This window comes from Molothrus aeneus, chromosome 30 (assembly GCF_037042795.1).
Source record: "Molothrus aeneus isolate 106 chromosome 30, BPBGC_Maene_1.0, whole genome shotgun sequence".
Lineage (NCBI taxonomy): Eukaryota > Metazoa > Chordata > Aves > Passeriformes > Icteridae > Molothrus > Molothrus aeneus.
In genome coordinates this window covers 290,014-297,854 of record NC_089675.1, presented here as the reverse complement: position 1 = coordinate 297,854, position 7,841 = coordinate 290,014, and the positions used below count along the sequence as shown (strand labels likewise).

Genomic DNA, 7,841 nt, shown 5'->3' with positions numbered 1-7,841 from the left:
CCAGGTGTGCCCGACACCCCCGCGGCCCGTCTCGGCTCCGCTGCCCCACCGGGGCTGACACCTGCAGCGGCACCTCCGTCCCTGTCCCCACGGTGCCACCGCACCTGGGGGTGGGACGCACACCCGGGTGACAGCGGCACCTCCTGCCCCTCCCGTGTGTGCCCTGCGTGACCCCAGAGCCGGGGGCACCCCTGGGCCCGCAGCCCCTGAGCCTCAGCCCCGTGAATGGGGACAGACAGGGGGACGGGGAGGACAGGGACAGACAAGGGACAGGGGATCGGCACCGTGTTCGGGAGCCTCATCATCGCATACGCCAGGTACAGGGACAGGGACAGACAGGGGGACAGGGACAGGGGGAATGGGGAGACAAGGAGGGGCAGGGGGCTGGGGGTGACAGGGGGGCTTTGAGGGGGACGGGGATGCTTTGAGGGGACAGGGGGCTCGGGGAGGACAGAGCTCTGGACAGGGCTCTGTGAGGGGACAGGGACCGAGGTGGCCCTGAAGCAGCAGCTCTTCTCCTACGCCATCCTGAGTTTCGCCCTGTCCGAGGCCATGGGGCTCTTCTGCCTCATGGTGGCCCTCCTCATCCTCTTCGCCATGTGACAGCGGGCGGTGACAGCGGGGACGGGCGGCAATAAACACGATTCGGTGACAGTCGGAGCTGCTCGTGTCTCCTTGGTGGTCCTCGCAGTGTCACCTGTCTGCCAGCCCTGCCCCGGCTTTGGGGTGTCCCCGGTGCTGGGGGGACAGTGCCAGCCGTGTCCTCCTGGCTTTGGGGCGTGCCAGAGGCCCGGGCCTGGGATTCGGGGGGTGCCTGTGAGCCGGCGGTGTCCCGGGCCTGTCCCGGATCTGTCCCGAGCCTGTCCCAGTCTGTCCCGGGTCTGTCCCCTCTCCCCACGTGTCGCGGTCCCCGCGGGGCCTCCCGGGCGGGGCCTATCACTGATCACGCCCACTGTGGTGTGGTAACCACGCCCCTTCGCCTCCTCGGCCCCGCCCCCGGCGCGTCCCATTGGCCGCCGCGCCGTTACCTCCGCGCGGGTCTCGCGAGAGCCTGGCCCGCGGGGCGGGGGGGGCGGCGGGAGCCCCAGCGCGAGCGGCGCCAGCGCGAGGACCCGGCCCGGCTCCCTCAGGTAACGGCGGCGCCGGCACGGCGGGAGCGGGGCCGTCCCGAGCGGTTCCGCGGCGGCGGCGGCGGCGCCGGGACAGCTCCGGGGGCGGCGGGAGCTCCGGCCGGCCCCTCCCCCCACAACTCTCCCCGAGTTTTCGTGCGGCGGCGGCTCCGCCCGCCCCGCCCCCGCGCTGAGTGGCAGCGCCCCCCGGCCAATCGCATCGCGCGCCGCCCCTGAGCGGCGGGAGCAGCGGCCAATGACGGGCGAGGGGGCGCCGCTATGAGGCCAAGCCCCGCCCCCGGGGAGGAGCCGAGGAGCAGCGAGGGGCCCGGGCGGTGCCGGGGGGAGCGCGGGGGCAGCCCTGGAATGGGGCTGGGGGCTCAGGGCTGAGGGGAGCCCCGGAATTGGGGACCCCAAAGCTGGACTTGGTGCTCTGGGGTGGGGAGGGGTCTGCACCCCCGGATGTGCTGGGGCCTCAGGGGGGTGTGGAGGGGCTGTCAGGGGATGCAGAGGATCCGGGGGTCCACCCTCCCGCGGATGGGGAGGCGCTGCAGGAGCCCCTGGGCAGCGTTTGGGGAGCTGGGGTCGGTGCCTGCCCTGGCACTGGGGAAGGGAGCAGCAGGAGGGGCCCATGTCAGGAATTGGGGGTTGAGGAGTTTGTTCTCGTCGGGGAATTAAGGGCTGGGCTGGGGGCTGGGGGCAGCGGGGCTCACCTGCACCTGCGCCTGCACCTTCCCTGGCAGGTGGGAGAGGGCAGGGAGTGCCTGGCTCAGGTGTGAGCGCACACTCACAGACGCTGTTCAGGTGTGAGTACACACACAGACACTGCTCAGGTGTGAGCACACACACGCAGACACTGCTCAGGTGTGAGCACACACACACAGACGCTGTTCAGGTGTGAGCACACACACAGACACTGCTCAGGTGTGAGCACACACACGCAGACACTGCTCAAGTGTGAGCACACACACACAGACGCTGTTCAGGTGTGAGCACACACACACAGACGCTGCTCAGGTGTGAGCACACACACACAGGCACTGCTCACAGTGGGTCCCACACAGTGCTCAGGTGTGAGCACACACAGCTCATTCCTGCTCCGCTCTCCCCGTCCTGCCCCTTCCTTTGCTGCTCTTTCCTCTCTGCCCCGCCGTCCCTTCGGAGCTGTTCCCTCTGTCCCTGTCTGGGTTATCCCTGTGGACAGCAGGAATTCCCGTTTATCCCCGTGGGGCTGGTCCCGAGGGGTTCCCCAGCTCTGGGCAGAGTGCTTCCCGAGGGTCTGTCCCTAAAGCAGCTCAGGGAAGGGTTTTGCTCCTGCTGCTCTGGGTTGGTTGGGGTTTCAGTGGGCAGTCGCTCTCCCACAGGCCTGCCTGCTTTGGGAACCCAAAACCAGCCCTTTTCCTGTGGATTTGGGCACCCTGGTGGTCCTGAGCTGTGGGACACCCTGGTGAGCCCCGGGGGTTGTGTCCACCAGGAATTCCAGCCTTTTCCCGGGATTTGTGTGTGTTTCCCTGCATCCCTGGGATCTCTCGGACCAGGAGCAGGCTGCGCACAAACTCTGGGGATGCCACAGCTCCCTCTGAGATTCCTCTTTCGTGGGGCCCGGGGCCCAGGGCCCATCTCTGATGTGCGTTTCTGTTTTATTTCTGCTTTCTCGGGGTTCCTCATTCCCCTGCGCTCTCCCCGTTTCCCGGCAGGTCCCTGTGCTGTGCTGGGGCCCAGCTGCAGGTGCCAGGTGCTCCCAGGGGCACTGAGCACACCTGGGCAGGTGTGGCAGTGCCGTGGGATCCCTGGAGGGAGGCAGAGATGCGGCTAAGCCACAATTCCAGCTCCTGATTCCTGTCTTTATTCCCGTCTATTCCGAAATCCCCGCGAGCCAGGCCCGAGGGTGGATTCCAGGGGTTTTGGGGATGGGAACCCCCCCGGCGTTGGGAGATGGGGAACTTGGAGAGAGGAAGCACCAGCGGGGCTGGGGGACACCAGGGCTGCGGGCGGGGTCGGGCTGGGTTCAGTGCCCCTCCTGAGGAGGGGAATGTGCTGGGGAGCAACCCTGGGAGCAACCCTGGGAGCTGCTTGCGAGCAGCATCCTGGGCAGGAACGGCTGGGGCTGCTCCGGGGCCCCGGCTGGGGCTGCTCTGGATCTGCCCGGGCTCCCCGGGCCAGGCCCCGTGCCCACGTCTGGGTCTGTGTGTCAGGGAAGCAGCTCTGCCTTGCCTTTGGCTTTGGACTTGTTTCTGCTGTGTCCCACGTGATGCTGCTGCGCCTCTGTTTGGATTTATTTATCCTCGGACTTTCTTGGGGCCTTCTGTTTCTTTCCCTTTCTTTTTCTTTCCCCTTCTGTTTCTTTCCCCTTCTTTTTTGTTTCCCCTTCTTCTTCGTTTCTCTTCCCATTCCTGGCACTGTGAATCAAGGCCAGATTTCCCAAACTGCTTTTTCCCCCCTCGTTCAGCACCAAGCTGTGCTGCAGCCAGGAAAGGTTGGAGGTGGTGAGGAATTCCCAAGGGATGCTCCCCATCCCTGGGCTTGTCCCTCACCTTTCCTTTGTTTCCCCATTTTTTTTGGCATCTCCCTGTCCCCAAAACCTGCCGGGATCCCTCTAGGGTGCTGGTGCTCCATCCCACAAGGCTTCACTTGGAGTTCTGGGAGCTCCTGTGGGGGAACGGGGGCTCTGCTGCCCACCAAAGCACAGCTCGAGCCATGGCTGCAGCGCCTGGGGTTTCCGCAGAGCCCTTTTCTGCAATCCCTTCTGCAGTCCCTCCTGCCTGGAGCATTTCTCTCTCCCCTCAGACTTTTAGGGCTCGTGCATCAAACAGTGGCACCCTAAAAGCCTCCAAAAGCTGAACAGAGGGAAGTGCCCAGGCGGGATGGGATAATATCAGGTGGGGCAGAGTGTTTTGTGTCAGCGTGGGGCCTCCCTGTGTGCCCTGGCTCCGTTATTTGGGTTCATGGCAGGGTTTTTATCCAGGTGCTCGTTCGCAGCCCTGACTTTGCTCTTCCCTTCAAACCATCCCCACACGTCGGCAGGGAAAATATGTTCCAGCTCAGCTCGGGGCTCTCATGCCTCGTTTGCAGCAGCTTTCATTGAAACAAGGGCTCTGAAGTGGTGAAATAATTTCAGGAAATGGGACTCCAGTTTCTGGGTCACTCAGGCATTTCCGAGGTAAAATACTGCTCTCTGCGAGGCCGTGTGGCTTTGCTGTAATTACCGGGCCGGGCAGGAGCAGCGGCTCTCCGAGGCCTCCCCTTCCTCCCCTAAAGCTGAATTATTTCCCTGCGCTGCCGTAGATCTCAGCAGTGCCGAGATGGATCGCCCGGCGCCGAGGCCACCCCGATCCTGCCCGGGAAATCAAATCGCTGCTCGGGGAGGAAACATTCTCCTGCAGCAACCGGGGCTTGGGGTGTGCTTTGTGCCAGGGTCAGGCACGGGTCGTGCCCTGGGGGCGGGCAGAGCTCTGGGTCTCACGGGGCTGGGAGGTCCCTGGGGCAGCTTGGCGCTCCTGGGGGACACTCGGAGCTCCCAGAGGTGCCTTGGAGCTCCCGGAGGTGGCTCAGAGGTCCTGGAGGTGGCTTGGAGCTCCCAGAGGTGGCTCGGAGCTCCTGGAGGTGGCTCAGAGGTCCCGGAGGTGGCTCGGAGCTCCCGGAGGTGGCTCGGAGCTCCCAGAGGTGGCTCAGAGGTCCCGGAGGTGGCTCGGAGCTCCCAGAGGTGGCTCGGAGCTCCCAGAGGTGGCTCAGAGGTCCCAGAGGTGGCTTGGAGCTCCTGAGGGACACTCGGAGCTCCTGGAGGTGGCTTGGAGCTCCTGGAGGCCTCTCCAGCCTCAGGGATTTCCCTTTGGCTCCACAGGTCCCAGAGCCAGCAGCTGCCCCCAAACAGGGCCCAGACGCTCCCAGTCCCTGTCCAAGTGCTCTGGGCGAGGCCAGGGTCGGTGTCTGGCTCTGCTCTGTGGGGACAGGACGGTGACAATGCCCCTGGAGCCTCTGCAGCCCCTCTGCTCCCGGAGAGCTCCGGGACCCTCTGTGGGCTCACCTGAGGGCCAGGTGAGCAGCTCTGACAGCAATGGTGCCGCTCCAAAGCTGTCCTAAGGCACTTGCCAGCAAGAAATGAGGGTTTGCACATCTCTGACGCCCTGGGGTGATGGGGTTTTGGCTTTTTGGGCATCCTCTCCGAGCCCGAACACCCAGAAAGGCCCAGCCCGAGGGAGCTGCTGGGACTTGGCTGAGGTTTCTGGTTAAACACCCTGTGGCTGGGGGGGATTTGTTTCCAGCGAATTCCCTGCCAATATTCCAGTTTATACAGTTGGGTTTGCTTTGCTTTGTCAAGCCCACGAAGCGCGAGGGTGTTGTGCCTCCAGAGCAGGTTTTATAGCCCGGGCTCTTGGCCTCCTTTCCCACACGACAATTTTAAGCTCTCGCAGCTTTTTGGTTACAAAGCAAACACTCTCCCTCCTTCCCTCACACCCCGAAATAGCTTGAGAGTCGCAGTTTGGGCCCAAGAGCCGCCCTGGGGGGGCCTCTCCCTGCAAAACTGAAAGTCTTTCGCAATTTCCATGGGTGGATCCGGGCGGGGAGAGGCAGGGAGGGCTGCGGGCACCCCGAGGGGCAGGAGCAGCCCTGGCCGGGTCCGGGCAGGGGCAGGAGCAGCCCTGGGCCCGGTGTGTGGAGCTCGGGATTGTTCGGATCGTTCTGAGGGACGGGATCAGCCCTGGCCGGGTGTGTGCAGATTGCTCTGAGGGCAGGAGCAGCCCTGGGCCCGATGTGTGGAACTCGGGATTGTTCAGATTGTTCTGAGGGACGGGATCAGCCCTGGGCCCGGTGCGTGCAGATTGCTCTGAGGGCAGGAGCAGCCCTGGGCCCGGTGTGTGGAGGTCGGGATTGCTCTGAGGGCAGGAGCAGCTCCAGGAGCTGCCCTGGGCCCGATGTGTGCAGATTGCTCTGAGGGGAAGGGGCAGCCCTGGCCCGGTGTGTGGAACTCGGGATTGTTCGGATCGTTCTGAGGGATGGGATCAGCCCTGGCCCGGTGTGTGGAATTCGGGATTGTTCGGATTGCTCTGAGGGATGGGATCAGCCCTGGCCCGGTGTGTGGAACTCGGGATTGCTCTGAGGGTAGGAGCAGCTCCAGGAGCAGCCCTGGGCTGGTACCCACAGCTCTGGCTCACCCCGAGGTGCCACAGCAGCAGGGATGAGGATGAGGATGAGGTGCCAGCCTGGCTCCACAAAGCAGGTGGGACCCCACTCCTGCTTTTCCCTTGGATTTTCTGAAGGAGCAGCTCGAGCTGTTGGTTGTTCCCTCACATGAGGGTGGGTCACGGTGCTCACAGTCACCCCCGGGAGGGGATGAGGACAGGGCTGTGTCCCTGCCCATCCCGGGTGGCCCTGCTGACCCCAGCCTGTCCTGAGGCTCGGGAAGCTCAGGGCTGGCCATGACTGCCCTCAGGAAAACCATGGGAGCCTTTCCTGGCCGGCCTCGGAACACTCTGCTTCCTTCCTTGAGCTTTCAGGGGAAACCTCCGAGGTTCTGGAGAGCCTGGGGGGCACAGCCTGGGGGCACAGCCTGGGGGCACAGCCCGGGACACAGCCCTGTGCTTCCTTCTCCCGGGCTGGAAATGGCACTCAGGGCTGCCTCCCCTCCCTGCTGCTCCCCCAGAGCCATCCGGGGCTGGCACTGGGGTTTGTGTGTTCTCCTGGAAGCCAGAGGCTGCTCCAGCCCCGATCTGCAGCCATCCATAATAATCTCGTTTATTGTGGCTCTCCCTGCTCTCCCCCTGCCCGTGCTCGGGGCTGGGCCGGTGCCTGGAGCGCCGTTTGTGTTTGAATGGGTTTGTTTGTGCTCCTGGCACGGCTCCCGGGCTGGCAGGGCCGCCCGAGGAGCAGGGCTGGGCTGGCCAAGAGTTAACCCCATGGAGCTGGGCTGGGCTGGCACTCACTGGGCTCTGAGTTAACCCCATGGAGCTGGGCTGGCCACTCCTGGGCTCTGAGAATCAACCCCATAACAGGGTTTTATCCCCAAAGTGCCCCAAAAAGCACGCAGCCTTTGTGCCAGCTCGTTCTATCCCCCTCCATCGCTGCTCTCCACAGCAGCTCAGGGCAGGCAGGAGTTGCTGAGGATGGGCTGAGGGACCGAGGGAGCCTTGCCCAGCTCCAGGAGTTGCTGAGGATGGGCTGAGGGAGCCTTGCCCAGCTCCAGGAGTTGCTGAGGATGGGCTGAGGGAGCCTTGCCCAGCTCCAGGAGTTGCTGAGGATGGGCTGAGGGAGCCTTGCCCAGCTCCAGGAGTTGCTGAGGATGGGCTGAGGGAGCCTTGCCCAGCTCCAGGAGCCCCTGGCCCTCCCTGCCGGCCCCCTGCCCCTTCCCTGGGCACAGCCTCTCTCTCCTGCAGCTGCTCCTGGCCCAGCCTGTGCCCCAGCCTGGTTTTGTGCCTCTTCAGGCCCAGCCTGTTTGTAGGAGGTGGCTCTCGCAGCCCTGCTGGGTTTGGTTCGTGGTTGGTGCAGCCCTCAGCTTTAATTTTGTGGTCACGTTAATGTGAAGTTTATCCTCATGGTTTACGGGCATAACCCAGAATTGTGCTGGAGAGGGATCTGTCCTGGAGAGAGATCCCAGCTGGAAAAGGGATAAAAGGGATCCCTGCTGGAGAGGGATCTGTCCTGGAGAGAGATCCCTGCTGGCACAGAGCACTGTCTGCATCCCCCCAGGTGTTTTTTGGGGCCTGCAGCATTCCCAGCGCAATTCCCAGCGCAATC

The 7,841-nt window shown here is 64.1% G+C and overlaps 1 protein-coding gene across 1 annotated transcript in view; it reads left to right on the top strand.

The window, feature by feature from the left end:
• Window positions 1-1,077: 1,077 nt before the first annotated feature.
• The window catches only part of LOC136567947 (cyclic AMP-dependent transcription factor ATF-7-like), a 45,699-nt gene continuing 38,935 nt past the window's right edge, over window positions 1,078-7,841 (top strand). Inside the window, exon 1 of the mRNA XM_066567758.1 lies at window positions 1,078-1,130. The gene's annotated coding sequence lies outside the window, so the exon portion shown is untranslated. The remainder of the gene's footprint in view (window positions 1,131-7,841) is intronic.